The sequence below is a fragment of the Cricetulus griseus genome, assembly GCF_003668045.3.
Source record: "Cricetulus griseus strain 17A/GY chromosome 1 unlocalized genomic scaffold, alternate assembly CriGri-PICRH-1.0 chr1_1, whole genome shotgun sequence".
Lineage (NCBI taxonomy): Eukaryota > Metazoa > Chordata > Mammalia > Rodentia > Cricetidae > Cricetulus > Cricetulus griseus.
The window spans coordinates 121,130,344-121,145,921 of record NW_023276807.1 but is presented as its reverse complement, the minus strand read 5'-3'; the positions used below and the strand labels follow the sequence as shown (position 1 = coordinate 121,145,921).

Sequence of the window (15,578 nt, the reverse complement as noted above, 5' to 3'; positions counted from 1 at the left end):
ATTTAAGAATGGAAGGATTTTTTTCTCACAGTTCCAGGCATTCAGAACATTGTGGCAGGAAGATAATGGTAGCAGTAACAGGAGGCAGCTGGTCACTTGAATCAACACCGGAAAGCAGAGAGCACCCATTCTCAGCCCACTCTTCCCTTTTCAGTCAGTCCAGGACCCAATCCTGGGGAAAAGGACTACCATGTGTCTCCCCACTTCATAACGTATCTTCCCATATGTATCTTCCCACTAGATAATCTGTTATGGGCATGCGCAGAGACTAATCTAGAAACCCCCTCACATGCATGCCAAGACACTGTCTCCTAAGTAATTCCAGAGCCTGTCAGGTTGAAATATTAACTATCTCAAGTCATTCCTGATGATGGCTAGCCTGAGCTACATGAGACCCTGCCTCAAAAGAAAAAAATAAAAAGACCTGATACAACAAATTCTAATCCACGCCTACTCACAGCCCTCACTATACTACAGGCTGGGTCCTATCCTTGAGTGACAACCATCAGGATAAGAGAGGAAACCTAGCATTCCTTTTTATTATTTTAGATTTTCTTTTTTAATTTTTATAGGGGCTGGAGAAATGACTCAGTGGTTAGGAGCATTGGTTGACCTTACAGAGGACCTGAGTTTGAGCCCCAACACCCACAGGATGGCTCATAATTGTCTGACTCCAGTCTCAGGATCCAGCACCCTCTTCTGACCCTTACAGGTACTGCATGTACCTGGTACACAGTTACATATGCAAACAAAACACCCGTAAACATATATATATAAATATATAAATAAAATATAAATTCAAAAAAAAGAAGTGTTATTTTTATGTGTCCGGTCAGTGTATACCACATGTGTGCAGGTACCAGAAGACGGTGTCATGTTCCCTAGAGTTAGAATTACAGGTGATTTTGAGCTGCTGGATGTATGTGCTGGAAACCAAACTTGGGTCCTCTGGAAAAACAGTAACTACTATTAAGTACAGAGCCAACACTTCAGCCCCAAAAGCTGGGCCTTCTTGACCAAGGAGCTCGAGAAGAGTCCTTGCTGGCTTTGAGGAATCAATTAAGATCTTCGAAATGAACATGGTCATTGACATGTCCCTGCCACATGCCTTGTGGAAAAAGCAGGCAGGTAGATTGCTCAGACACCACAGCCATGATTTTTAGAGGGACTCAACTCCAGGCTATCGAATCACTCCTTTTGACTATTAATTGTTTACCATGGGCCGGAATGGGCCTGGTTTGGGGGCCCACACATGAAAAGCTGTGGTCAGTGGGAAAAGTAAAATAGAAGCAAACATTTATACAATCTGGAAATCCCATGGGAGCAAATGCTGGACTCTATAATAAAGGGGTGTGAAGCTGTGAGGCTGACTCAGAAGCTGGCATGGAGGACAGCAGTAAACATGGACGGAGAAACATAAATACGTGTCTTGGAAGGAAGAAGGAAAGAGAAAGCAGCCAGGCAGAGGCAGCGTGGAGCACAGGTGTGGGGAGCAGGTGGAGGAGGCCAGAGAGCCAATGGAGCAGAAAGAACACCTCCGGTGAGGTGCCTCTCCGGAGAGCTGGCTCTCCACAAACCGGGTACATGTGCAAAAGCTACAGTACTGTGTCCACAGGTGCTGAAGTCACTGAAGCATTTGAAGTGAGGGAATGGGCCATCCAAGCTAGAAGACTGCTCCAAGGGAAGAGTAGTGAGTCAGAGTGGTCAAAACAGTGAAATGAAGCCTGGCGTGTGGGCGTATGTCTGCAATCCCAGTATTCAGGAAGCTGAGGCAGGAGGATTGCTACAAGTTCGAGGTCAACCTGGACTGCACAGTGAGCTCCGGGACAGGATGGTCTACAAAATGAGACTGTCTAAACAAACAAAACAACAAAAAAACAGTCAAGGCCATAACTCGGTGGTAGAGCCCTTGCTTGGTATTCCCAAGGCACTGGTTGTCATATCCAGTATGGCAAAAAAAAAAAGAAAGAAAGAAAAACTGAAAATAAAGAAATGAAATGAAAGCCAGATCTGATGATGGTTCAAGTCAGTAATTCCAGCACCTCAGAAGCTGAGCCAGGAGGATCTCAGGTTTGAGAACAGCTCATGCATGATACACAGCAATATCTTTCTCAAAAAAAAAAAATCAGTAATGAAGTTAGTAATACGTGAAATAAAGAAACGGCTTAAGAATCCCTGCACATCACATTTATAAAGTAGAGGCCACATTTGGTTATTTGGGAAGAAAGAGCACTTGGGGAGGGGAAAGGCTACCACAGGGGGACAGAAAGACAGAAGGTGAGAGGGGCTGGAGCATGAACCAGGGTCAGGTAATGGTGATGGAGAAGAGGGGACAGATGGAAGATGGACTGAAGGGGCAGAAATGACAGAATTCTGTGGCTCATTGTAAATGGGAACAGCAACAGCCTGGACAGAGAAATGACCCTGAACCTGACCATGTGAGAGATGTATGGCAAGAGATAGAAACAAAGGAGCAAGTTTCACAGAGACTTGAAGCACAGGGAGAGGAGGCAGCTGCTCTTGAGGGGAACAGAGGCAGAGCTCTAGCTGGAGACCACTGGAGACCAAGCTGGGGGAAGGGAGTCTTGGGTCTAAAAGGGGGAGAAATCTACTCATTCTGTACACTGATGGAAATAAGCCAAGAGAGAGAGGGGCAATTGGAGGCACAGGAGGAAGAGATGAAGGCCAGGCAGAGGCAAGCAGGGCTTTCTGTGAAGAGACTAGAGCTACTGGGAGGAGCGGCAGGAAGCATGGATGCAAGGGCAAAAGTGCATTTCCTGTTGGCACCTGTCTCCTCAATGACATTAGGCTGCATCGTGGCTTGGAGTGAGGATGGGAAGTGAATGGGGGAGGCTTAAGGATGGAGGAGAAGCAGGTAATAGTTTGATGTCCAGCAGGTGAGGCAATGGGGCCTGGAACAGAGAAGAAAATAGTGAGTCAGGCATCTAAAGTGTCCATGGGCACCGGCTGGAGTGACCAGGAGGTCAGCAAGCCACCATGACAAAAACAGGGCAAAGTGGGATATTGAGGAGATAAGAAGACCCTCAGCAGAACTGAAAATTCCAACACACACCCCTCATGGTGGTGAGGTGTGGAGAACGAAGTCTCTTCCTTTGAGGAAAAGTTTCAGGGAAAGTGGGAACCTGGTTTGCATTTGAGGGAGGAGGCCAAGAAGCAAGGGAGAGCATTAGTGACATGAGATTCCAGGGGAAGTGTCAGGAAGAAACTCTGCAGTCATGAGAAAGTTACTAGAAGGTTCCATTCTGATTCATGAAGAGCATGCTATCCTTCCCAGCTTTGCATCCAAAGCCAATAAATTTGAGTGGATGGCTGGAATGAATGAATGAATGATGCAATTACCAAGGCAGTAGAGCTGGGTTTTCCTGTGTCATACAGTGGTATTTCTCTTTCTCAAACTAACCATGATTAACTAAGAGCATATCCCCAAGTAAGCCACAACATTCTTTATTTTCCCCCATTTATGTCTTTTTTTTTTTTTTTTTTTTGTTTTTGAGACAGGGTTTCTCTGTATTGCTTTGGAGCCTGTCCGTAGACAAGGCTGGCCTCGAACTCACAGAGATTTGCCTGCCTCTGCCTCCCGAGTGCTGGGATTAAAGGCATGTGGCACCAACACCCAGCTCATTAATGTCTTTTGTATTTGTATGAGTGCCTGTGTGCATGCATGTGTGTGCACACTGAGGATCATTGAGGGGTGGGTGTCAGGCTTGACAGCAAGAGCCCTTACCCACTGAACTATCTCACTGGCCCTAAATCATGTCCTTCTTTTTTTTTTTTTTTTTTTTGCTCTCCAGGAACATCAAGATTTGGTTCCTGCATCCGTCTGAAAGGCAGAATGCCACTGAGTAGAAGGAGACCCCGCCCAATGCAAAAAAAAAAAAAAAAAAACATCAACACTCCCTGCAGAAAAACATCTCAGCAGACACTTGCCTGGGACTACCTCTCTCTCTCCTTCCTCGGTGAGGTGGACAGGCTGGGACCTTCCAGCCCAGGTGACCAGAGAGCTGCCAGAACTGAGGACAAGAAGCAGCGACTAGTGCTGTTTACACAGTTCTGCCGTGCATCAAGATGGGACACAGTTCCATCCACTTGTTGGTTTTTAATGCCCATCCCATCCCTCTGGCCCCACCTTACAGCTGAGGGTTTTCACTGTCTAAATATTTGCAGCCTTTCTCTGGACAGGCCCTGCTAAACAAAACCATAAGCACCCCCAAGAGTAAGACAGCCCCTCCCCAGGCTGCAGGAAGAGCACCAGCTTCTTGGTTTTATCAGTGAAGCCTTAACCGTGTGGTGAGCTGGTGAGAGCCAAGGGAGGTTGTTTGCCTGGGTGGCGATCTCCTGGAAGACTTTGGAGAAAAGAGCTAGTATTGCAGGCATCTTTGATGATGATGATGGCCTGCACCGGGTGCTTAAAGGAGGCTCTACTGTCACTGCTCAGCATGTTCTGAGTGCCTCTCAGAGGAGCCAGGACAAGAAAGAATGACACCTGTCCCCACTAGTCGGACACCAAGGCTCTGGAGTGAATGGGTTTCAGTTCAGAAGTGTGCTCTACTACTTTGTGGTTTTTGAGGAGGACCTAACCTGCCTGAGTATCAGTGTTCCAGCCTCTAAAACGGGCATGATAACAGCACTCACCTCTCAGGGTGTTTGTAGGGAGTCCATGGTTAATAGGAACTGAGTGAGAGGCATCACTGGGCATGGCTCCTTTTTCCTCTGTCCTGGGACTGGGGATATAGGGTTGTGAATTGCCGTGTGCTGGGCCATTTTCCTGCCAGAATAGAAGCCCTGAAGTCAGAGCCTGGACTTCCTTCATTTATTATTATTAACAGAGAAGGCACCAGAAGTGTACACAAGTCATTGGTTAACTATTTACTGAGCATGTGCGATGGAATCCAGGTACATGGGTCTTGTGGTAACAGAAAGCCAGCAGAAGACAGAGGACACAAAGTGGATAAAAACCATATCATGTCTGCTCACGAGTCAGTGAACCACACAGGAATGCACATGTGACTCTCCGTTCCCAGATAGGACTGACAATCCTGAGGTCTACCTAACCTGTAGCCCAGGCCATGTACTGTGGCTGTTTTTTATACAGGATTTCTGGTCCCAATGACCAGATCTGATGTCTCCTGCCTGCTGCACAGGGGTGTGCAGTACAGGAATCTCACTGGTGATGGCTTCCTGTTTGAGGTTTTCTCCTATAAGGACAGGATAAACCAGTCTAGCCAAAAGGAGCAGCCCAGCCCACCCTCCTGCTTTTTAAACCAATATTTCCTCTCAGTTGAGAAGCTGAATCACAGTGAGAAATAAGGCAGCCCTAGATCAGGCACGGTTATATGGTGACTCGTGCTTACATCCCAAATTGGGAAGTTGATGCAAGAGGACTGTCTTGAGTTCTGAGGCCAGCCTGGGCTACAGAGAACTAGCCTCATACAAACTATAACAAAAAGCAAACCAGGAGGCCCCAGACCCTGAGGGCCCTCCCAATGCTTCCTCAGACTCTTCCAATCCTTCCCTTCCCAAAGCCAACAGGTGCCGGCTTCTGAATGGACTCAATAGTGATAAAGAGGGGAAAGAGGCCTGCTGCTCATGGCTCTTCCAGCTTGTCTCCAGCTTTGGACAGAAATAACTGTCCATTGTCACTAAAAGGGTAAGGTAGGGTGACAGGAAGGTGCTATAAGCAGACAGACACTCTCACATGGAAGTGCGCGCCGCGCCCCCCCCCCCGCCCCCGACCCCCGACCCCGAGCGCGCGTGCGTGCATGCGTGTGGGTGTGTGTTTCTTTTTCTCTGTGTCTCTGCCCCTCTGTGTCTGTGTGTATATCTTTCTGTCTCCCTGTGTCTCTGTCTCTGGGTGTGTGCCTGTCTCTGTCTCTGAGAAAGAAAGAGAGGGAGGAAAAGAGAGAGAGGAGAGGAGCCAGAGCAGCTGTGGATGCCTGCACTGAGTCTGTACCAGAATGGAGCCTGTTAACAGTTGGGTGTAGATAGAGGAAGGATCCAGGTCTTGGCTCCTCCTGCTGAGCTATTTACAGGCATATTCATGTATAGCTACTGGTGACCTCCCCAGCCTCCAATGGATAGCTCCAATCCAATGCTTGCACAGAAGCCCCTGGTAAAACTAAACAAGTCACAAAGGTAAAACTCATGAATCTGGGAAAGAGACTGCAGGGATGCGGAGGAGGGGGAGTTGGTAGGGATGGGAGGGAGATAAGAAGGGTGGCACACCCACACAAGTGTTTTCTGCATCATCTGAAGTGACCTTTGGACAAGTTTATTGTCTTAGCATGGTCAGCAGGCATGTGCATGAAACTCCATCCTTCTCATCATAGTGACACAAACACATCGCAGCAGCAACATAATGGGGGAAGGGCTATTTGGGCTCATGGTTGTAGACTCTCAGTTCTAGAAAGGCGGGCTGTCTGTGGCAAGGGAGTCTGAGGAAATTCACAAAAGCAGAAAGTATGGAGGAGACTCCTCATAGTGGGCCTGGTATCAGGGGTCGGGAGATGGGGATGCAGCATTCTGATGGCTTCTCTACACACACATACACACACACACACACACACACACACACACACACACACACACACCCCTGCTATTCTGTCTGTGCCTTCAAACAATAGCACCTTGCCACTCACCTTCACTTAACTCCCTTTAAGACACCTGCAAAGACACAACCTTGGTCAAGTTGACAGTGAAGATTAACCATACAGTGACCTCCTGGCTTGTTTGTTTGTTTATTTCGTTAGGGTATGACAACTTGGCCAATACTCTAGTGAAACTGTCACAAGCACACAAGAAATGGGCATAAAAATGTTAATGGAAGTATTATTTGTAATGTCCCAAGCTGGCAATAGCCTACATGCTCACTGGCAGAAGTCTGGACCAGTAACTTGTAGTGTATAAGCTCACAGGAGGACACTAGAGATGGCAGGTTTGAAGGGACTGTACTTTCTCTCTGTATCCCCATGAGTAAAGCTCCCAAATCAAGCATTGAATCGTGCGCGCGCGCACACACACGCACACACACACACACACATACACACACACGGTAACCTTCAGAAGGCTAGATAGATGGAGTGACATAAAAGTTGACAAGTATGTAGTCTATAATGTAATAAGTGCTGTGTTTTAACTATGACACACAAACTTTAAAACATACATAATCTTATACATGTGACAGAAACAATACATACATTCACAGTGTAAAAATGTTCCTGGGTGAAACTAACAACCACATTCAGAGAGAAGGATAAAAGGAAGGGACTTGGGAGAGATTACCAAGGGGACTTCAGTTATGTCTGCAATCTTGTCTTTTATTTTTTACATGTATGTATATGCATTTGCATGAGCACACACATTCCATGGCACATGCATGTGGCAATCAGATGACAGCTTTTGGGAGTTGGTTCTCTCCTTCTAGGATGTGGGTCCTGGGGTTGAACTCGGGTCATCAGCCTGGGCTACAGGTGCCATCACTGCCATTTGTTACACCAGAAGATACAGCCCCCGTTCAAACCCTATATCCCATGTAGCAGGCCTGCAGTAGTTCATACGGATGCTTGCTCTACTCTTCTGCTAGCTGAAACCACACATAAAATTTTAAGGTCCCTAATATTCCATGAACTTTATTCTGGAGACCCTTGGGCTTAATGTCTTCAATTGCCCTTTAGTTAACCACCCTAACTCATTTACTCTGATGGCCATAGACTTCCTTTCCTCTAGCCCTGCTCTGCCATCCCAGTGAGACATCCTAGGTGGTGAGTTCACTGGCCCGATGCTCTGCGGTGCCCACCCATGGCTACTCTGAGCTCTCTGCAGTGCCCACTGTGGTTACTCTGAGCTCCCTGCAGTGCCCACCCCATGGCTACTCTGAGCTCCCTGAGGAGCCCACCCTGTAGTTAATGTAAGCTCCCTGCAGTACCCACCCATAGCTACTCTGAGCTCCCTGCAGTGCCCACTGTGGTTACTCTGAGCTCCCTGAAGTGCCCACCCTGTGGCTAATGTAAGCTCCCTGCAGTACCCACCCATGGCTACTCTGAGCTCTTCCTTCCTGCTGATCATCTGATCCAAAATCACTCAAGAGCCCTTGACATTCTCCTCCTGACTCCCTGGAGAGGTTTCAAGTGCTACAGAAGGACCAGGGACAACATTGTTTTTCTCACCAGGTGACTGTTCTCAATAACAGGTACCAGGAAGCCTGAGGACACTTATTCAGAATCAAAGCTTTCCCAAGAACTGTCACCAAGCCTCAACTAGAAAGCCAGGGAAACTGCCCACTCCTACTTCCCATCAGGGCTACCTGTCCCAAACTGCCTTTGCCACAACAAAAGCTACCTGGGATCCTTGGGGTGTCAGAGAGGCCAAAAGTAGTGGTCCTGGAGTGACTGCCCAAATTATCCTTTAAAAACACCTTTTAAAAAATACTGTATCAGTTTAGCCTTGGAAATCTCAAGAAAAAAACAAAAGCGGCTCTTGTTTTTCTCCATCAGAGCCTTCCTGACCCCTACCTCCTTAGCCTCTTCTAATGAGAGAAATGGACAAGTCTGTGGGTGATACAGGGACAACTAGACTGGAAGCTGGAGAGGAGGCAGGTGGTCTGTCCTGGTATCACTGCCCTTCAGCAGTGAACTATTTCCCATCCACAAGGACGTCACTGCTCCACAGGGAGCCTGGCAAGAAAGCACCTGCCTCCCAGATCTTACACCCACATGCATAGGTCACCTACACACAAACAGATAACCCCATCAAGTAGAACAGAGAGGCTCTGTGTTAGACAAAGAAGCAAAGTGAGAGATTGGGAGAGAGGTGGCCTGTGACAAAGGAGGCTGCCTTTGATCAGTCTGACCTCTAAACACAGTAAGAGAGCTAATCCTGGAGGCATCGGAAGGAGATATGGTCTAGAAAGGACATATGAGGAGGTGATGGGAGATATAGATGGTGAGACCGCAAGGGACACACCCTGTCCTAGTACTGGGGGAGCGATGTCATGGCTACCATTTCATAGAAGGAGAAACAGAGGGTCTAGGAGGTGATGGGCTCACCACAATCACGCAGCTTAGTAAGTGGTACTGCAAGCCAGGTCTGACATCAGGAACGTGGTCTTACAGGTACCCTAATCCTTATTTTAGATAGCTTATAGTGTACAGGTGACCATCCCTAGAATCCCTGGGGGACCTGGGATAGATGACACAACAATATATTAATATTTAACGCATATTAGTATTTCTGCACTAAAGCCTTCCTGCTTCTTCAGGAAGTCATTGCAGCACTACAGATCATCTAAATTCAGGGACTACAGAGATGGCTCAGTGGTTAAGAATGTTTGCCGCTTTCTCAGAGGACCCAGATTCACATATTAACATCACATTTAAATGGCAACTGCAAGCTAACTTTCAGAGTTCAGAGCCTTCTATAGCCCCTCCAAAGGCTTTGAGGACACACAGCATAGAGATTCTGGAAGTAGGGGGCATTAAAGGAAACACACACACACACACACACACACACACACACACCATACACAGATTTGCATCCAGGCACTGCTCAGTTTAAGAGCGTAAGCCAAGAACAGCCAAGGGGCTGGACCACACTGGTACACACTTCCTGCTATGGGGGGTGTAAAGCTGTAGTGCCCTGGGTCAAGAGCTGCAGGCAGCAATGGGACCTGGAGTCTGGGTGGACCCAGGTAGAAAACACACAAGGGAAGACAACAGCTAGGTAGACAGCCTGTGGGATGGAGCCGGGGAATGAATAGCTCAGTTGAGAAAGTTGCGTAAGCACAAAGACTTAACTTGATAGACAGCCTGGTGCCTACTGGGGAGGCAGAAACAGGCAGGTCCCTGAAGATTGTTACCCAGGCAGCATGGCTATATGAGTAAACCCCAGTGACGGACCCTGTCTCAGAGGACAAGGTGAACAGCAGCTAAGGAACAACACCTGAAGTTGACCTTTGGCCTACACACACACACACACACACACACACACACACACACACACACACACATACACATACGCCTATGAACCTACAAACACACATGCAAACAAAACACTCAGATATAGAAAATAAAATTAAAAGTTAATCTAAATGATGACTTTTGCTGTTATCATTTGTTTAAAGAGTTTTACTGCTAGGCGGTGTCCTCAACCTCTACAAGAGTCCACCCGGTGAGTACGGTGCAGCTGGATGCTGGGATACATCAGTAAGAAAACAACAAAAAGTCTTGTTCTCACACTAAGGCATGAGCTCCAATTCAAAGTCTCATTGCACAAAGAGTGCTTGAGCAGAAGGCTGTGAGAAGTGAAGAAGGCAGGGAGTCTGGGGAAGGAACTTCAGTTTTAAAGAAGGGATCAAACAATCAGAGTTGCAATAGGAAGGAGCGAGCCACGATAGGAGTGTGAGGGATAGAGAGTCCCTGGCAGAGGCAGAGCCAGGGCAGAGGCTGCAGCAGGGACTGTGCTGGCCATGGCTGGAACCCAATGCATGAATTACAGAAAGACGGCTTTATGCGCAGAGGGAGTGGGGCTAGGCAGCGGATCACTTTGGGCATGAAAGGCCTTTGTGAGGACCCCGCCATTTATTACAGAGGAGAGGAGGGATCATTAGGGGGTCCTAGGCCAACATGCTCTCAGGATTTACAGTATGTTTTGGAAGAGTGATTATCAGGATTACCTATCAGGCTTAGGGAATGAGGTTGAGCTGTATGTTTCATTTTTATTTTTATTTATTGTTATTATAGTGTGTGTGAACGCTGTCATGCCACGGCATACATGTGGGGTCAGAGGGTAACTATGGGGAGTTGATTTTCTCCTTCCACCATGGATTCCAGAGATTCAAAATCAAGCATCAGGCTTGTGGGGCAAATACATCTTGCTTCTAAGTGAAGGAATATACTGTGACCCCATGACTGCAGGAAGGTAAGCTGAGAATTTGCAGAGAGGTCAGAGCCTGGACTAGTATTTCCCAGTTTACATTAATATCAGTATAGTGAATTTGTTGGATGTTCAACCTTTGGGGTTTTTTGCTTATTATTTGTGTTTTGACCTTATCATAAAGACTCTTTCCACAGTAGGCCCTCCCTGTGGCCTTGGTTTTTCCCTTCTGAAGACACAGATGTGACAGCAGAAGTTGCTTTGCTGTGGGTGACTTAGTCTACACTGGTCTCAGAGCTGGCACCTCTGTAAGCTTCATTATCAGGAAAAAGGACTTGGTTGGCAGACACAGGCTTCAAATAGTAGAAAATTCTCTTTGTAAATTGTGATTTATTTATTAATCATTTACGTACCTAATCAGCAGTACTGGAGGTTTAACCAGGGCCCATCTATGCTAGGTAAGCACACTTTTATTTTAAAGACCTTTCCTTACCAATGAAAGACAGCAAATGAAATAGCAAGACAGATAATTGGCAAAAAACAAGACGAATGATAAGGGTGATGTTAAAATATTTGTTTTGGTTTGTTGTTATTGTTGAAGTACTAGAAGGAAAAAGGAGAAGTAATGTCAGGCCTGCAAACGTTAAGTCCGAAAGCATCATGAGGGACAGGCTGCACTGGTGCACAGGCTAGAGTCAGCTAAGCAGCTGAATTTATGTCACCCTCTAGTGGTCAGATCCATTTCTGCACCAGCCCCTTTGTTAGGCACAAGGGCCTCTTCCATTTGTCACAAGCCTGCCAGGAATTGCTGCTGTCCCCTGGCCTCTAATCCTCAGCCTACTCCTTATCAAGGTCTTCTTTGCTAGATTTTGATGACCAGCTGTATCAAATCTGAATTTTAACATAATCACGTGTTCAATAATCTCAAGTTTGCAGTTTGGTTCTGTGCTGGTTATCTGAGCCTATCCCTGGAAGGCAGCTCTACCTGAGTCAAGAATGCTGAATCTCAGAAAAGTCAAGTGACTGACCCAAGAAAGCATACAGTTAAATGTTTTACCAGAAACTAAACTTTGATATCCTCACTCTGAGCCACAATCTTTTCCATTCACACTGCTGCAGCCACTGAAAGAAGGGTGTTATCTGTTAATCTGAAATATAGGCAGGAGTAAGAGAGGGGTTAAATTTGCCATTGTTGTAAATGTCACATGGGGGGAGATGAGTTTAAGTGACAGTTAAGTGGAGAAGGCCATGCAAGCCTCTGTCCAGGTGTATGACATGGGCTGAGGGGCTGAGTCACATGGGTTCAGTTAGTGATTTACAGGATGTTGTAAAGTGAGGCCATGCAACAACTGGTGGCTGGAATTAGGGTACCTCTCTGTAAACCAGGCTGGACACTGGACTGGACACCCAAGGGCACTGCAGCTTCAATCTCCCCATAGCAGGAAGTATGAACCAGCATGGTCCAGCCCCTTGGCCATTCTTGGCTTATGCTGAGCAGTGCCAGCATGTGAATCTGCGTATTGGGGGTCTTACTTCCAGTCCCCTTTAATGCTCTCAACTTTCAGAATCTCTATGCTGTGTGTCCTCAAAGCCTTTAAAGGGACTATAGAAGGCTCTGAACTCTGAAATTTAGCTGGCACTTGAGAAGCAGAAGCAGGAACGTCTCAAATCTGGGGCCAGCCTGAGAGATGCAATGAGACCACGCCTGTCTTAGTCAGTGTTCTGTTGCTGTGAAGAGACACCATGACCACAGCAACTCTCATAAAAGAAAACATTTAATTAGGTGTTGTTTACATTCAGAGGTTTAGTCCATGATGGTTGTGGTGGGAAGCATGGCAGCACACAGGTAGACCTGGTGCTGCAGAGGTAGCTGAGAATTCAACAACCAGATTGGCAGGCATCAGGAAGAGAGTTAGACACTGGGCTTGGTTTGAGCATTTGAAACTCCAAAGCCCATCCCCAGTGACACACTTCCTCCAAGAAGGCCACACCCACTCTAACAAGGCCATACTTCCTAATCCTTGTCAAGTAGCAACACTCCCTAATAGACAAGCATTCAAACATATGAGTGTATGGGAGTATTCCTATTCAAACCACCACACCATCTCATTAAAACAAAACAATATTAACAACAACAAATATCAAAACAGAAGCAACTAAGAGGCTGAGAAAATTACAAAGATTTTAAAACAAAAAATTCTTTGAAAGTATAAAATTGGCACACCCTTAGCTAGTCTAATTTTAAAAGAAAAAATTCATTTAAATCAGATATGAGAAAGGTAAGGTGACAATGAACTTTATAGAAATACAAAGGAGCATTTAAGGTTTTATGAATTACAGTCAATAAATTTGATAACCTAGAAGAGATGGACAAATTCCTGGACACATATTTCACACCAAGATTCTGACATTAACCTTGTTTGTCAATTCGACTGGATCTAGAATCAGCTAAGAACTCCTGGGTTCACTTGGCAGGGCTTTTCTTGATCAGATTTTTAGCAGTGGGAAGACCCATTCTAAATACGGGTGGTATTTGGGTGGCAGGATGGATAATAGGAATCCTAAGGGGAAATTTTTGCCTTTTGCCTCACTTCGAGTTCATCCACCCTGGTGCTGTCATTGCTGCTGCACTGCTGCTGCTGCTGCTGCTGCCTTCCTTCACTGATATTAGAACCTAGCCTGTACAGGCTTCCAACAAGGACTGAAGATCCTCAACTTCCCACAGACTGGGACTGTTGTGGCATCCAGTTGTCAGGTCTCAGCCCCTCCATTAGAAAACAGTCATTGTTGGACTACTCAGACAGTTGCATGAACCAGTCTAATAAGTTTCCTTTTAATACACATGCATTGTATCCATTCTGTTCTCCTAGGGAACTCTAATACAAAGATTGACTCAATGCAAATAGAAAACCCAAAGCTCATTCTCATAAAGAGATTGAATCAGTAATAAAAACTCTCCCATTGGGTCTGCAAAGATGGCTCAGCAGGTAAAGGCACCTGCCTCCAAGCCTGACAACCCTAGTTCAATCCCTGGGACCCATACAGTATAGAGAACTGACTCTCAAAGTTGTCCTCTGTCCTCCACATGTTAGCCATGGCACTCAATCTCCATACAAAAAATAAGAACGAAAGGCCAAACTGGTAAGAACATTTGTCAATAAATCTGATGCTCTGACTTTGATCCCTGGTAGAAAACTGACTCCCACAAGTTGCTCTCTGATTTTGACATGTATGTGGTGACACATGAGTGCTCATACACATGGACACACACAAAGTAAATGTTAAGAAAACAATTGAGATGCCTGGGACCTGGTGGTTCCACTGTCAGTTTCTACCAAACGGGCAAAGAAGAGCAACTACCAATTCTTCCTAAATTACTCCAAAAAGTTGAAGAGGATGGAATTTTTCCAAACTTACCCGACAGGACAAGCATTGCCCTGACACCAAAACCAGACAGGCATATCACAAAAGAGAAGACCGTAAGCCATTATCCACACGGGACATAGATGGAAAATGCTCATCAAAGTCACAGCAAATCAAATCTAGCAGTACATTAAACACATTATTCACCACAGTTAGGTGGGATTCAGACTAAGAATGCAAGAAGGACACCTCACAAAACACAAGTCAGTGAACAGGATTCACCACAGTAGCAGGACGAAGCACACAGAGCATAGGATCACATATTTGATGTGGTGTCTTAGTGTTTCTATTGCTGTGAAGGGACACCATGACCATGTCAACTCTCATAAGGGAAAACATTTAACTGGGTGCCTTTACGGTTTAAAGGTTCAGTCCATTATCATCATGGTGGGACATGGTAGCATGCAGACAGATATGTTGCTGGAGAAGGAGCTGAGAATTCTATAAATACTCATAGCTCTCTTCTTCCTGACTGTTGATGTAATGTGATCAGCTGCATCAGGATGCTGTTGCCTATGGCTACTGATCACTCACTATTTAGGAATACTTGTGTGAATATATGGCCATTCCCCAATACTCTACTTTGAAGATATGAGCTAAGAATAAAGTAAAACAATCCTTTAGACCTGTGCATTCAAGTGAGCCTTCCCCTTGTAAATGGCTACCTTGGGAGGCAGCACACAGATACCAGCTTCTCCAAAACTCAGAAAGACATACGTGACCACAGTCATGACATTTCCCTTAAATTCTTTCGGCTGAGAAAAAAAGCATCTATCATTTGAAAGTCTTAATGGGATTCAAAGCCAAAGAAAGGACATTTAAATGGGGAATTTTTCTTTAATCGGAGTAATTATTTAACCAGGCAATGAGGACTGTTAATTACATAAGCAAGAGCTATCCTTTATTGCATTAGTCTCCATTGCTATGACAAGCTACCTGACAAAAGCAGTTTAAGGAGGGGAGGCCATTTAGGCTCACAGTTTGAAGGTACATCATGGCAGGGAAGACATGGTGGCAGGAACATGAGACAGCTAGTCACATAGCATTTGTGGTCAGAAGGCAGAGAGATGAAGGCTGGTACTCAGCTTGCTTTCTCCTTTTTACTTAATCTAAGACCTGCCAGCCTACGGGGCACCAGTGCACAGGACAGTGCCACTCCCATGCAAGATAAGTCTTTCCTACTCAATTAAACTTTTCGGGAAAGATTCACTCCTCAGATGACCATTTGTGAAGTGGGATGGTCAGTATTCCATTTCCCAAGATAGTCT

The 15,578-nt window shown here is 45.9% G+C and overlaps 1 long non-coding RNA gene across 1 annotated transcript in view; it reads right to left on the bottom strand.

The window, feature by feature from the left end:
- LOC103161152 overlaps positions 1-15,578 on the bottom strand; it is a 35,918-nt gene that overhangs the window by 15,762 nt on the left and 4,578 nt on the right. Inside the window, exon 5 of the long non-coding RNA XR_003479414.2 lies at positions 4,654-4,786. This is a non-coding gene — a long non-coding RNA (uncharacterized LOC103161152). The remainder of the gene's footprint in view (positions 1-4,653; positions 4,787-15,578) is intronic.